We start from the raw sequence: 16,508 nt of genomic DNA on the forward strand, positions 1-16,508 counted from the left end.
CAAGGCTAGAGGGGACAGGGGCTTCAGAAGCAGATAAAGCCACAGCAAGAAAAGGTGTGCCCAGCTGAGGCAAAGTGTTCCCGGGCACTAGTCTCAAACAGAATTGAGGCCAGGGCTGGTCAGGAACCAAATCGGTATGGTGAGGTTTAAAGCTAATTTGACTCCATTTAAAGAATAGACTTTACTCCGAGGGGATGCCATCCCTGTACCTCCTCTGGCCTCCCCCGTGTACCCTCCACACACCTAGCCATGGTTCTCCAGGCAAGGAAAAGCCTGCAGGCCCTCCAGAGGTCTTCTCCCTTGAACTGCTAACTCCCTGCTCTGCCTTGGGAAACTCAGCCAGGCAAAGGGGACAGCCCCTCCCAGGCAGGGGGAATAAGCACACTGGTGCTAGGCCAGCCCAAGGCCCCAGCAGATGAAATATTCATGCAGCCAGAAGGAAAGAGACCAGCAGAGGACTCACCCCTGGGGCTATGGGGCTGTGGTAAAGGCAGCAGCTGTAGCCCAACTCTCTCTCCCACCCCAAGCTTTGTTCTGCAGACCTCGCTGAGCCTGCAATGTCAGGATCCCAAACACACACACACGCGCGCACACACACACACACACACACACACACACACACACACTCCAAAGACACATGTAGATGAAGAAACTTGAGGGAAAGAAGAAAGGAGAGGAGGAGGGCACACACAGACTCCAGATAGAGACACGGACACACGCAGACATACATATATACAGATTGGCACAGGGCACATAAACCCTCTCAGATTCACAATAAACATATACCCAACCCAAGGATGACTCTCAGTATCATATAAATGCCTTCTTAAAATCTGTCCCCCAGGAGCCTTCACTTGCCTCACCCTAGGCCCAGCTCTGCTCCAGCTTGCTGGGGTACTTCCAGCCCTGCTTCCTGAGACAGGGAGTTTCTACAGGGACACCACTGGTAGGCTCCAAGCAAAGGCTTCCATGTCCCTGCTTCCATTAATGAAAGGTCTCTGGGCTTCCGATGCCCCTTCAGGAGCCTGCCTCTGAATTTCCTCCATTCAGTCCTCTCACTGTTCAATCAAGGAAAGGGAAGTGGGAGCTGCAGGATGGACAGGCCATCCAAGATCGTGAAGACAGTAACCAAAGGGTGACTTCAACTCAGGACTCCAGATGCCCAACCCAGCACCACGGAAGGTCCAGCGATTCCATTCTCAAAATCCTCTCGTCCATTGGGATGTCCCCCACCACCACCCCACCTGGCCTCGGTCCAGCCACCATGATGCACAAGGAAAGGGAGTCCTGGGGAAGTTTCCTAGCTGGATCCTGGAGCTTTCTTAGACACATGCTGCGTAGTCAGTATCCTGGCCAGAACTCAGCATTTTGAATTCCACTCCCAGTTTCAGATTAATAACTTCCCTCGCCCCGGGCCCCTCCCGGGGCTGGCGTGCCCCCCACACTCAAGGAGTGGAACAGATGTCCCTGTGTGGAGAGTCGCCCGATATCCCACCTCTCGCCTACGTTGCTGGGGACCCTCCGACCTAGAGAGGGCGCTGTGGGCGCAAGGCCGCTCTGGCCGGCTGACGGGCAGGGAGGCCGCCTCTATGGTGGTGCGCTGTCCAGCATTTCAGCAATCGGTGGCGGCGGCACCCGCGGGGAGATCGAGGGCGCAGGGCCGTGGAGGCCGCGCAGCTGCCCTCTTAAACCGAGCCGAGGAGGCCCGGAGGCGACCGGAACCAGCGGGGCCGAAAGGCCTGGCTCAAGAGCCCGGTGGAGCACGGCGGTCAGCGAGGAGGTGAGAGCCCCTGGTGGGGCGAGGGCATTTCTCAGGGGGGCTAGGGCTTGGTTGAACCTTGGGCCTCCCTAGCGGGACTGGGGCTCAGGGTCCGCAGGCCCCCTAGCAGAGGGTAGTTTGGAGGACTGCTAGAGTATTTGGTCGGGGGTGCGAGGCACCTGGAAAACAGAGATGGGAACGTTGTTCATTTCACAGAGAGGGATGGAGAAAGTGAGAACCCTGCGGGATCGTGGACAGGACTCCCCTGGGAATAAATGACCATGGCCTGGCCCATAAGGATGCTAGGAAGTCCCCCAACTGCAGTCTAGTTGCCCTCCCTCAGCTGAGGAGAAGGATCTGCTCCCCAGGGAAGGGAGAGACCAATGCAGAAACCCTGTGGAGATGCTGGTCACTGGGAGGGGTGGAGGGAGCAGACCCTCACCTGAATGCTGGGCTTCTGTCCAGCAGGGGAATGGCAGCGTAAGGGACAGTCTGGCCCCTTTCTCAGCTGCCCAAATGCCCTGGGGAGGCAGGAACTGGCAACGAGAACTGGGTTTCACACAGGATAGCATTTACTCTCACGCTGGAGAGGGGATGGAAGACATAGAAGTGAAAATAGCCACTAAGAGTTTAGCAGGGGTTCTCTGTGGACTGTCTGGATGCCGAGGGAGTTTCTGGAGCTCAGAGTGAGCCCAACCCTAGAATAAATTCCTGGTAAAAAGGAGAGATAAGAGAAAAGATGCAGCCTCTGCCTCACATCCTCATCCCCTTCCCTCCCAGGGCTCCTGCCTGGACAGTATTGAAGCCTCCTGCAGTTCCTGTTTCTGGCAGCAGGTTCATTGTGGGGATGTATTTGGGGGAGAGCAAGAGAACGACAGCCCCGTCTGGCCTGCACTCTATCCTAGCCATAAATTCTCACTCCACTAAGATCTCACCCACTCACCTACTTCTGGCATCAGGAGGCCTGGGCTAGTTTTTTGCCTTTTCAAGAGAAAAGGCAGCTATTTTGATGGAGAGCAGGGCAGGGGCTGGAGAGTTTCTCTGTCAAGGGGGCATCTTAAGGTCATGTCCCCAGCTTGTGCCAGATCCTTCCCCAGCCAAAAATAGGACCAAGATGGCTATGAAATTGCTCCTACACAATACCAGCTTCTTGGTCCCTTAACTTTATGCCCCACCCCACTCTCCTGTGAGTGATGGGGGAGGAATTCTTGAAGAGTAAATAAAGAGTTTATTGGATTTTAAGAAGTAGGGGTGAGTGGGTTTGGAGTCATGGATTCTGAAATCTGAGAGACATGGATTCAAATCTAAGCTATGTGACTTTAGGTAAACCACTTAACCTTTCTGACCTTCTTACCCAATTTGTAAAACAGTGACAGTATATACTTTGCCGTCCAAATAATCCAAATAATGGTTGGGAAACTACTTTTAAGCTGTAAAATGCTGGGCAAGTGCTTGTAAATCATGTGCATGTAAGAATTTCTTAAGGAGGAACTGGATAAAGGTGGGAAAGTTTTTAATATTGTCTCAGCACATCTTTCTCTTCCCAGAGGAGATGGACATCAGCTGAGGGCCTCCTACCAAGCTCCATGCTAGGCACAATGCTACAGTTGCCTCAGTTAATTCTCCCAAAAACTTCACTAGGAAGCTATCATTGTCCCTATTTCATAGCTGAGAAATGAGATTTGAGTGAATTTCCCAAAGTCATGAAGTCAGAAATAGAGCTAATGACCTGTCCTAACCTCTTGATATCAAGGCCTAGTTAAATGCGTTTCTTGATTCATGCTGCCAGCTTTCCAGGTGGGGAGCCTGAGGCACATGGATGAGGGTATGCAGTGGAGGGAGAAGCTGACTTCTCCAAGGTCACTGGGCTATTTGGAAGTGAAATGTGCTTTAAACTGGCCAACTGGGTGCCCCCACCTCAACATATCCCCACCACTGTCACCCTTGCCAGAGGGAGACTCTGGGTCTGGCAGGCCCATCTGCTCACTGCTGCACCCACTTCTCACCTCCTCTGTCTGCCAGCCTCTTGCTGACCTCGGCAAGCCAGTAACTGCCTGTTCCTTTCTGAAGCGGTTAGTACTCACTCCCTGAGATGGGGCCTTGGTCACCAGCACCTCCCAGCATTGCTGGCATGTGCCTCCCCTTTCTTCCTCTGAATACTTCATACTTCCCCAAGGGCAGAATCAAAGCGCCTCTGTCCCAGAAGCCAGTAGGGAGCTCTACTGAGGAGATGAGGGGAGCCTACCCTTTTCTTTAACTCTTATACACGCTCTGAGCCTCTGCTATGGACCTATCACTTCACGTACATTATCTCATTTCATCCTCCCATAATCTGGTCCTTTTCACAGAGGAGCAAAACAAGGCTTGAAAGTGATGTGACTTTCCCAAGGTCATAGAGAAAAATCTTGATGCAACCCTAGCCCACTGCCTCAGGGGCCCAGTATATCTTCCACAATATCACTCTGTCCTCAGTTCTCCAGGTTCTCCTGAGAGGAGGGTCATCCAGAGCACCATGGTCTGGGGGCGTTAAGGAGCAGCATGTGGTAGAGGTGACTGAAAGGCTCTGAGATAGAAGTCCAAAGACCTTCTTTCTAGGCCTGTCTCTGACCCTGGCTTCTTGTATGACCTTGAACAGGTTCTTTCCTATCTCTGGGCCTCTGTGTCCTCAACCACAAAATGATAGGGTTTAACTAGATATCCCCAAAGGCCCTGCCAATAAAATTTTAGATCTTTCTGCTCTATAAATCTGTATGTCAGGAAGCCTGTGGTTCCATCAGCAGACATAGAAGTCACCCCCAGTGTTTCGAGGTTTGATTTATTAGTTAGAACTGAGATTTAAAATGCACCTATCCTTCCCACCTACAAACTTGGGTATCTTACTCAAGGGGGAAAATATGACTTGGAGAGGCCCAGTGGCTCACCTGGAGATCCTAGGCTGAAGCCCTTCTGGCTCAGGATTTGAGGTGACCTGCAGGGATGCTGAAGATGCCCTGAGCGTACCTCCTATAGCTGTTTGCCTAAGTCCAGTTGTCCTTAAGACACACGAATACAGGCCTCATGTCTAGGGAAGCAGTAGGGGTACAGTGTTGAGGTTTAGTCATACAGTCTTGGGGACAAGGAAGGATTTTGCAGCAGCTGCTCAGAGAGAGGATTCAGGGCCCTGCAGAGGGGTGTGGGTCGATATTGCCATTAGTCCAGGCCCAGTGGGGAGGGGCAGCCCGACAAGAAATGGAGAAGTTCCTTCTCAATTCAAACACCTGGGCTTGAATTGAGGGGTGGGGAGCTCAGAGAGGAGAAAGGGTTTAATAAGGGGAGAAAGGATAATTGAGAAGGAACTCAGTGAGAGTGGGTTCAGAGAGGAAGAGGGGATGGGGTGCTCAGTGAGGGGACAGAGAAATCAGTGAGAGAGCAGGAGACCCAGAGGAGCAGAGGGGCCTATGACAGCAAGGGGCTCATTACCAACAATTAGAGGCCCCATCCTGGCCCAGCCTAGATTTTCATTGTGGCTTAGTATCTGCTGACACCTCTGGGTTCCTGACTCTTCACCTTCTTTTAGGTCATGCGCACAGAAGGGCAATAGCTCCATCCCCAGAAGCCCAGCCCTGTTGACTCCATGTCATCCAGAATGGGGCTCTCAGGAAGCCTGGGCAGGTGAGCCAGTTCCAGGCTGTCCAGGCTGACTATTGGCCTGGGAGAAAGGCCTCGGTGGTCATGGGTGCCTTGGCTCCAGAGCAGCCCCCAATCCCCGGGGACTCCCACCCTTTAGCCAAAAGCCACTGGCCCATCCATCTGCAGCATCGCTTCCTCGGCAGTCAGCCTGGCCTCAGCCTCCTGCCGCCCCCGCCCTGGCCTGCTGCCCACTGCAGAGGCTGCTGTGCCAGCTGGAGCTGGCGGGCAGTGCCACAGCTCCCTTATCATCCTGCCGGGGACTGTGAGGACTATGAGGCAGCCTGAGCCCAGTGAAACAGACATTGGGGCACAGTCAGCTTACTGTGCTGGAAAGCTCTTGGCCTGCCCATTTCTAGCTTTGAAGATGGCCTGTGGCTCTGAGACCCCTCCCTGTACTGAGCCCATCCCTACCACCATTCCCCAGAACTTCCCAGGATGGAGACAGGTAAAAGTAAGTTTCATTGAAGTCTTTTGATTTGAAAAATGACACATCTTTATTGTACAAGACTTGGGAAATAGAGAAACCAAAGAGAAAATAGGAATCATCAATAGTCCCACCACCCAGAGATAGCCACTGTGAACAAAGGGGAGGGGGGTTTCTTTCCAGAATTTTGTCCATGTGTTTATAGATACATAGAGTTAAATAACTGGGGACATGTTGTTGGGGGAAGCCAACATCCTATTTTTTCACTCTGTCATGAGAACTTTCTGATGTTTTTAAAGATTCTTCAAAAAGCATATTTTTAATAATGGTATGAAGGCTGGGCATGGGTGGAGCTTCTTCCCAGGGTGCCAGTGAGAGCAGCAGGGAGAACCTTGCCTCTCCCTTGCCCTCTTGGGTTGGGCATGCCCTCAAGGTCTGCTGGCTATAGTTTCCCTTGGGAAGATAGCTATGTGGCCTGTGACAGGGTCAGCCAGGGACTAAGGTGGGCCTGCTTCCTCGGTCCACCCCTCTGCCAGGACCAAGGTGGGGAGGGCCAAGGCTGTTGGGTGAGGAGGAGCATGAGAAAGTCATACATCCCATGGGGAGGGTGAGAGCCCGGGCCCAACAAGATCTCAGAAGAAAGAGCTCAGAACTAGGAATCTGGCGACTGCCAATCTTCCGGGCTGGGATCTCATCTGGACCCCAACCTCCACAATCAGGTCTCTTTCCTCTCCTGTAAAATGGCCATAATGATACCTTCCTCCAAATGTGCCATGAGAAGTGACTTGTGTAATGGGCATGAAAGCTCTCGGGGAAGGAGAATACTCAGTTCACTGCCCAGAGATGGCAGTCATGTGAGTGTGTGAGCGCCCCCTATTCTCTGGGCACAGTAGGAGCACTGAGGACACTAGTGAATCAGACGCTGACCTCGCCCTTGAGTAGCTCCCAGACTAGTGGGAAAGGGAGGAGTGAGAGAACTGACAGTGATGACTTGTTGAGATTCCACTGGAACTAAGCTGTCCACAGTGATGTGGGCAGCTAAAGGAGGCTTCTAGGAGAGGGACATTGAAGTTGGACTTTGGAGAATGACAGGGAAGGTGCCAGACAGAGAAGGCAGAGGCGTGGCATTCTAGAGAACAATGTGGGTAATGGCACAGAAGTCCTGGTGAACTAAGAGGACAATGACTGATCTAATGTAGCAGCCATAGCCCAGAGGGCATTGCTGGGAAGAGAGGGCAGCCAGAGGGAGTGGTAGGCTGGGGCAGATCATGAAAGACCTTGAAAACTGTAAAAGCTGGACATTTATTTGCAAATCAACAGGAGTCACAGAAGGCTTTAGAGCAGCAGCATGAAACAGTCAGATGTGTACTTTAGGAATCCCACTCTGGCTACATTTGGCGGGAGGTGGGAAGGGAGGATAGAGAGAAAGAGACCGAGGACAGAGAGGCTAGGAAGGAGGTGCTGGCGCAGCGGCACGGGGGCCTCTGGGAGATTTGACGGGGTATATGAGCATGTGCTCCAGGCTAGGCTCGCCCAGGGAGAAAGGAAGACTCATGGGGCAAGGAAAGGGGCAGGATGAGAGGTGGGGTAGCCTGCCCTCCATACCCATCCCAGCTTCTGACACAGACCTCAGTGTCAGACAGAGAACCCCACGTGGGGCTGGTGGGTTTCAGGACTGGCAGGAGCCCAGCCACCCCTTCTCCCAATAGGGCACCAGAGGAGGCTTCTGGGACAATGGCCCCCCTTCCTGCCCGGCATAGTCTGACACGTGCTTCTTGGTCCTTATGACCCTTTCATAATTGTCCCCAGAACACCTCTCTTCTCTGTCACCCTATTTCTTTCTTCCTCTGTCCCCTGCTCCTCATATATCAGAAAGCATAGATGGTCATTCATTCATTTATCAAACATTTGCTCGACAGATCCTCTGAACCGAAAAGCTTAATTATCATTGTCATCCCAAAGGCCTGTGCACGGCGCTGGAGAAAGGGAGAAGCTGTCCTCGGTCTAGTGGGGAGCAGGGCCCATAAACAGGTGGACATTTTGGGATGGAATATGGGTTACATGGGAGCACCCCATGTAACCCAAGGGCTCCCAGGCACTTGTGGTGGCAGGAGAGTTGCCTGCCTGCGTAACTTTAGAACTGACTTCACAGATGAATGTCATAGAATAAGCACAGGTTTACCAGGGGGAGAAAAAGGGAAAGGGCATTTCTAGTAGATGGAACAGCATGAGCTATGGAGGAGGAAAAAGCACCAGGTACTCAGGGAATAGTGTGGCTGGAGAGTCAGGGCCTGGACTCAGGGACAGAGGACCAGGCTGGAGAGAGAGATCTCATGAGAGGCCTTAGTGCCAGGTGGCCTTTCTCCTGCAGGCAGCAGAGAAACCAAGGGATGTTTCCAGCAGGTAAGCATGCAGCCAGATCTGTTCAGGGAGGTCACCCAGAAGGGCGAGCATGATTTGGACAGATGGAGAGAACAGGGGGGCCTGCAGCGTGCTTTCAGGACACAGTCACATGGCCTTGGGCCTCTCCTGCGGCTCTGCTCCTTCCTAATTGGGACACCCAGAACCATGGCAGCCATGGTCTCTAGGTGCAGAGTACCTACCTCAGCATTTCCAGAGCATTCCATTCAGAATCTGGGTGTGGGGTCTGGGGGTCTGCATTTTTAAAGCTCCCAAGTGACTGTACATGCTAGAGTTGAGAACTGCTGCCTGATACCTTTGGATCTGCTATTCCTTTTAGCTAGATGCCCTTCTTCTTCCTCTGCCTCCTTGAACTTCAGCTTCTGCTCACATGTCTTCTGTGTAATGCCTTATTCCAAGCTCTCTTCTCCCACTGCGTGTCCCCAAGTGCCCCGTGCTGCCTCTTTCTTAGCCCTTTTTATACTCGCTCCTGGCTGGTTGTTTACCCTTCCATCCCCCTCAGCAATCATCTCGAACACTCATCTGGCATTTCCCACGTGCCAGCCACCACTCTAGGGGCTTCACATGTACTAACTCATTTAGTCCTCACAACACCCTGTGAAGGACCAGGTCACAGCAGAGGGTACTGAGACATACCAGCATCACCCAGCTAAGGATGTGGTAAGACCACAGAGGCTACGCTGTTCTGTGATGCCCCAGAGGAGGAGTTCTTTGAGGGCAGGGACCCTGTGTTATTCATGGTCGCAGATCCCCAGTGCAAGCACAGGCCATGACATATAGGAGGTTTTCAGTTTCCCCATCTATAAGATGAGCTTAAGGATGACAGTTCCCTTCTAGGGCTGCTCTGCAGCTTGAAGAAGTCTCTGGCCCTGAGGAAGTTGTAAGCTGTGAGGAGTGTGGTCTGGGTAGGGGTGGTGGCAGCAGAGGCCAGGACTCTTCTCTGAGATTTTAGGATGAAAGTTTCGCAGAAAGGAGGCCTTTCTCTCTTCTTTGCTGTGCTAAGGTTCAGCCTCTCCCACAGAATTCAGACCCTCTCAGCTCTAGCCAGAGGCTGGGAGAGGGCTTGTGGCTGGGGTTGGATTGGACACTCTGATGAAGATTCTGGGGCTGATGGCAGAGCAAGGTAGAGACTGAGAGAAACCACAGCTGCGGGAGCAATTCTCACTCCCAATCTGACCTTAAGGGGCTTGCCCCTTCCCAGAACAAGGAGGAACACCCTTCTCCACTCTTCCTGCCACCCACTCACAAACCCTCAAGAACGGTAGGTCAATGATGTTGTTAATTAACTGCTTAATTAACTATTAGGCTAATCAGATTAATTGACATTAATTGGCTACCATTTGTCAAGGACCCTGGAAAGCTGTGCCTCTCGGAGTTGAAGTGTGTGACTGGGGCTGGGCAGGGGAGTCGGGGAGGAGCTGTCACTGAGCTGTGGAGCTGGGAGAGCAGGTGGCAGGCAGTGGCAGAACCAAGGGCACCAAGACAGCTGCCCAGGGACTGTGCACGTCCCTGTAGTTCTCAAGGCTGGGCCCCAGGACTGCTGATTTCTGGTTCTTCACACTTTGGCAAGTGCATCACCTCTTCCTCTTCCTTAGTTGCATAAAAACGAAGTTTGATGAGGGACCAGAGTGAAGAGCCAGACACTTTTGATCCCCAAGGGCTCTAAAGACCTCGAAGGGGAAGAGAACTTAAAACCCTAAATAAGCCATGATATAAGTAGGTCACCAGATAACAATTGCTGGGATGAAGTGCATACATTCAGTTTTTAAAAGGATGGGGGGGGAGGAGAGATGAGCAGTTTCGGGTAGATAAAATATGCAAAATATTAAACTGTGATAAAATGATCAGATTTGCATTATTTAGTCAATTACAGCCCCCAAAACCCAGAGTACATTTTTATGCCTGTTTTAAAACACAACTTACAGTTTTAAATTATAGCACTTGAAACAAAAAATTAAAAAACTACTATGAAATTCATCCTACGTTTTGGAGAGAGGAAAAAAAAAAGCCAACCCACTCAAAACTGGGAGTGCAAATTTGTCTTCAGAGCCATTCTCTCAAGATTAAATGGCTCTCACAGCTAGTCCAACACTGGGCTGAAAGTTGGTAGCCTGCAGGCTCCTCTTGACTTTTTCACTGACCTTCCCCTCTCTGGTGAATCCCTGGCCTATATTCCTGAGAGAGTGCTCACATGGAGCAGAGGAGGTGTGGCTTTTGAGTATTCTGGAGATGAATACAAATATAAGGGGGAAAAGGTATCCATTTTAATGAGAGGGTCAAGTTCCCAAAATGAAGGGTGCTTCCTGGGCAGGTGGTGGCGGGCGCTCCCTACTTGGCCGTAGAGATCTCTAGCTTGGTAAGGGAAGACCTAGAGAATGAATGTGGGGTCTCTCTCCCCCTTACTGCCCTATCCTGCAGCCCCTGGGGGAGGAAGGACCAGGAGAGACTGAAGGCTGTTGCCTAGCAACGAGAGGCGCATCTGGATCGATGAGAATGGCAGGCGAGGCTCCAGCCCCCAGCCCCGGCTCTCTCTTTGATCTCACCCGGCCCAGCAGAAACCTGGGGGGGATGCCCAGGGCAGCCTGCCTGATTAGAGCTGAGTCAATAGAGGGAATTTTCCATAATGAGATTGTGTGGGCAGTGGAGGCAGCTGCCCTAGCTTCTCCTGTCACCCTCCTCAGTGGGTGGAAAGGGCTTATCTGTCTATCCAGCACACCCTTCCTGCTGCTAGCTCCTGGGAAGATACATCACCACCCAACTTTGATTCTTCTCAGTCCAGAAATGCCAGGGACTCAGACCCCAAACTTTTCCTGGCCCCAGGCCCAAGACACATCATCCAGATGGAGAAACTGAGGCCCTAAAAGGAAAAGGGATCTGGTTATATAGCTTCTATCTCATCTTACCTTTCCTCAACTCAGCTCCTAGGTATGAGCCTGGGGGTGTCGGATCCTGGTGGGAAGGAGAAGGTGAAGGGGATGATGAAAGCTGATGAGAGCACACAGGCTCTTATTTTGCTCCAGGGTCAGCCCCAGAGGCCAGCTTGGAAGGGTCCTCAGAGAGTATGGAGTCCTGACACATAGGTGGCTCTCCCTAGGACACCTCACCAATACCATTTGTTTGGACTTTCCCCAAGACACAGAGATCACTACCTCCCTTGGAGCCCATGACATCGATGACAGCTCAGCCATGGAAAGTTTCCTTCTCAGGTTCCTGCTCACCCCAAATCTCCATTGTAGCTCAGGCAGCCACAGGGAAACTGTCTGTTCCCTGGCTAGAAGGCTACAGCTCCCTGAAGGACAATGAGGGCCCTAAATAGAAGCAGAGTGGGGTGGGTGGGGGCAGGGATTCCTTTGTTCCATTAGAGTGTTTGCTTATTTGGCATCAGTACTGGTCCGTACAGGTGTGTCTACTGAGTAGTACTGGTCTGTATTATTTTAAATGACCAGCATGTGTGTTCTGCTCAATTCCACTGGTCTATATTACTGGTTTGCGTTGGTTTGCAGGTTCCCCACCATCCTCTGTTGATGTATCCAGTCTGGTTCAGGCGCTCTATGAACTGTGCTGGGGCTACAGTGGTCTGCACTGGTCTCACTTAGGTGTATTGCCTGTACTGTGGGTCCCTGTGTAGGGAGCAAAAAGCTGAGGCCTCCTAGTCCCTGGGGATCTTCCACTCAGATCCTCTGCTCTGGAAACCCAAAGCAGAGCCAACAGAAACAGGGACAGGAGCCCTGGTCTGATTGGCAGGAGCCAGGCAAGTCCTCTCTATCCACTCAAAGGCAGAGCTGGACTCCAGGGTTTACAAAGTGTATGACAGTGTGGCCCATGCAAATGTCAACACACAAAGTCTGGGTATACTGAGAGCAGTAACCAGGGACCTTTCCCGCTGAGGTCCCCAGAGATGGTAGTGATAAAAAACAAGTAGTGAGCTCACCATCAGTATAAACAGAGGCTGGGTTTCAACAAACATTCACAGATGGCTGCTTTGTGCCGAGCTCTGTGCCAGGCACCAGGAACATAAAGATGGAGGCAACCCGTCACTGCCCTTGGAGGAGAGCCCTCAGTAGGCCAGGGTGCAAACAATCACAATAAAACAAGACATACACTGAGAATGGTAACCAGAGGGTGAGGCTCCAGGAGCACAGCAGAGGCACGTCCTCCAGTGGAGGTCAGGGAAGGCTTCATGAAAGAGGTGATGCTTGAGCAGTCTTGTAGGATGAATGGAAGAGTAAGGGCATTCCAGGCAGAGGGAACAGCATAGACCAGTGTGTTCTTGAGTAGAGCAGAGTGCTCTGTGTCTGAGACACAGCAGGACTGGACAGGATGCCCAGGACCCAGGTGCCAGCTGGAGCAGAGTGCTCTGTGTCTGAGACACAGCAGGGACTGGACAGGATGCCCAGGACCCAGGTGCCAGCTAAGCTGCCTGGGCTTTCTCCCATGGTCAGTGAGCTTGCTCTCCTTCCCTTGCCTGCCCTGGACACCCCATATTGGCTCTGGGGACTTGGGCAGCCCTAGCACCTCTATTCGGTAGCACGGACTCAGACTGCAGGGAAGGGGACAGCTGGGCCCAGAGCAGGGCTAGATAAGGGAAGGCAAGAGAGGGACCAAGAGTGCTGTGGCCCAAGCCCAGGCTGCGGTGCCAGCACCCCTGCAGGCCAGGCTGCCTGCCCCTCCTGGAACCAGACCTCCACCAACCCAGCCAGACCCAGCCTGGAAGCTCTGGCCAAGGACTTCCTCTGGCTCCAACAGGGGCGGCAGGAAGCTCTGGCTGCTGAATAATTGAAAGGAAGGCTTTCAGCACTTCTCCCTCCCCGCTGCAGTGTCTTCTCGAGGGTTGGGTAACAAGCAGCAGTGCCAGCGCCTCCTGAGAGAGACTCCGAGGCAGGAAAGAAGCTCACTCCACTAACCCTCTCACTGCCAGCCTGCCCCAGTGCCTTCCTGCCAGGCCTCACTCTGCAGCGTTTTCTTACCAGTGAATACTGGTCTCTACTGGTCCATGTGGACTGGTATCTGTGAAAAGTGACCTGTTAGTCTTACAAGTTGGAACTGATTTGGAATGGTACATTATCTATCTGATTTGTTCTGATTTATACTGAAATATATGTCTCACTGGTTGACTCGTGCCTGTAGTAGTTTGGACTGATCGGCATTGTTTATGGGTAATACTAGCAATGAACACTTATACATAGAACTTAGTAAGTACCCTTAACGAAAGGATTAAGCATTCAACTCAAAAGGGATACTTGTATTAACTGCATTTTACAAACGAGGAAACTGAGCACAGAAGTTACATCACTTTAGGGCACATAGTGAGTGATTTGAACCCAGACTGGCTCTTCTGCCACCTGCCTATCTGCACACGTCTGTCTTGGCTAATGTGGACTGGGTTAATGTAGAGTTAGGGTCAGACCTCTCTCTAAAGGTCAGGGGCCAGCGAGAGATCTTCCCAATGTGCAAATCTGACCATGACCTCCGCAGCTCAAGTCTTCACTGGCTCCCTGTTGCCTGCAGGGTATAGTCCTAGCTCCTCTGTCCCTTCGGGCCTTCTGCGCTCGGCCATGCGCAAGCCCATGCTCTTACCTCATTCCTCTCTAAGCCGTCTTCCACATACCCCAACACTCTACCCAAGATATCCATCTTCCTCTTCTTTGTCCCATCAGCTCCTACTTATGCTTTAAGATCTCTCTTCTAGGAAGACCTCCCGGCTATGCCCCTCCCCACATACACCTCAGCTCAGTTAATGTTTCTGTCATGTCTCCCATCCCAGTACTTATCTTGCTAAATTACAGCCACCTCCGCTTCTCTCCCTGCATCTCTCCAGCTCTCTCTTGTCCTCTTGTAGGCCTCAGAGTGGCCACTTGCTGAATAGGTGTGACATGAATGTGTGACCCACTCCTAGCTCCGAGGAGCTATCTCCCAGTCCTGTGGCCCTTACCCACGGCCCCACTCTCTTGGGCATGGAGCACGGGGAGGGCTTCCAGTGTGTTGTAGTCACTTGGCTGGAGTGGCTCATGGGCTGGAGGTCTGGAGAAGGGTCCCCACAGGGAAGGGAGAGGTTGATAAGATAGTCCCCTACCCCAGTGCTCCGGGGAACATGTTGGTGTCATGGGAGCAACCTGGCTTCAGTGCCAGGGATTGGGGTGGGTTGCAGACACATCAAGCTTCCTTGGACACAACAGAGATGGGTTTTCCTTCCCAGCTTGTTAAAATATCTTGACAAACCATTATTGTTCCACACTCATTTTTACAAAGACCTAGACTTATTTTCACAACCTCAGTACCTGGTTTTATGTGTGTTTGTCAGTTCCATTATGTTTCTGACAGTTACAAAGAGTTTTTTGCTCCAGGAAGCTCAGAAGCCACCCTCTCCTCAACACTGGGCTTTTTCTCTGGAAGGGCTCACCCTGTGTTCGCAGCCCCCACCTCACAGGAAGGCAACTCCCTATCATGATCCCATACCACCCTGGTCCTCTTAGTCCCAGGTCCCTGCACCCTGCCTGCCCCTGCCCTCAGCCTGTGCTGTCCTCCACCTGGACTCTCCCTTCCTTACATGGAGCAGACTCATCTTGGAGCCAGGTCAAACACCATTGCCTTTGTGAAGACTTCCCTGACCATCCCAGGCCAAGCAGACCTTCTCTGGTCTCTTTTTTGCTCCCCCAACACCAAGCCAGAGTGTAGGGAGAGGGTATAATTAGAATCTATGTTTGTAATAAGCTTGTCACTGAGAAAATGAATGATCCCACCATGCTATGAGGTTGGGAATATCGTCTCTATTTTACAGATGAGAAAACTGAGGCTCAGGAAGTTTAATGATTTTCACTGATCACAGGCAGAAGTGGTAGAGCCAGAATTCAAGCTTAAGTCCTCTGACTCCAGATCCAGTGCTCCCTGTCCACCCACCCCATCCCTCACTTTACTGGGCCCATGGGAGACAGCAGAAAGACCTCAGTGGCAAGAATGTGGTTAAATTGTGTGTTACTGTGGATTGAGAGCTTACTTAAAACTCTGAGAACCTGTATATTTGAGGATGTGGAGGCCTTGAGTCCTGGCATTATCACTGGGGAGATAGGTCTCCGGCAGGTGGGAGCAGGGAAAGGGGCTCTCAGGGGAGTGAGTAATACTCCCTGGTGAGAGAGCCTTCTGAGCCCCAGGAGCAAAAGGGGCCCCTGGGTTGGTGCCATGGGTGCTGGAGGCTGAAGCTCTAGGAGTGAAATGGGAAAGGAAGGCGTTTATTGAGGCCAGCAATGGGCAAAGGGAAAGTGGACCAGATCATCCCAGCCAGTATCTCTGAATGACACCCACCCCTGCCCTGGAATCTGGCTTCCGCTCTCTTTCTCTTTCCAAAATCAACAAACTTATTCACCCTCTGGTTTCGGTCTCCAGCTATGTAATGACAATTTTCAAATCAGGCCCATATCTCAGACTCCTGAGTGCCAGACCCATCATCCAAGGCTTCTGGGCATCTTCCACCAGATGTCTAGGGACTCCTCATACCCACCATGTCCGAAACAGGATAGTTACTACAGACAAATAATGACCACCGGTACCATTCATGGGACATTCATTTCATGCTAGGCACTGTGGTAGCATTTCACATGTAATTGTCCTTTACAATAAATCTGTGGGGAGCGTGCTATTGTTAGTTCCATTTTATAGGCAAGGAAACTGAGGCATAGAGTTTAAGTCACATGACCAAGGTCACTTAGCTTATGAGTTCCCAAAGAGCAAAGCCTTGTCTTCCCCTCCAGCCAGGGATCCCCAGGTGAGAGCCCAGTCTGCCCCTCAGACACATATGTGGTTCACTGCTCCCTCTTCTCCAGACCTGGCCAGGCCACTACTGACCTGAGCATCCTACCCCTCTGAGCCCTGAGGTGAATGATGATCTCATTAGCTGAAAGGCCTCTGTGCCTGTCAGCAGACTGGACTCTGCAGTACAGATGGGCTGTTTCACCTTCAATTAATCTCTGCCAGCAGGGCTAGACTTGCAGGTACCAGCAGGCAGACTGTTTCATCCAGGCCTGCTCAGGGGACCCATGCTCTGGTTTGAGAGTAGGAGGCAAGCCCAGGGACTTAGACAAGAGGCTTGGAAATCAGGCATCCGGCTCTTTAACCACTTAGAGCTTTATGACTTAATATACACATGGATTTGGCTGGCTCGGCATCTGGGCTTGCCCTTGGGACCTGATCCAGTGCTGGGGATAGCCTCTAGTCTGAGCTATGGGGGTGGCTGCTGTGGCT

Source organism: Pteropus alecto, unplaced genomic scaffold (genome assembly GCF_000325575.1).
Source record: "Pteropus alecto unplaced genomic scaffold, ASM32557v1 scaffold68, whole genome shotgun sequence".
NCBI lineage: Eukaryota > Metazoa > Chordata > Mammalia > Chiroptera > Pteropodidae > Pteropus > Pteropus alecto.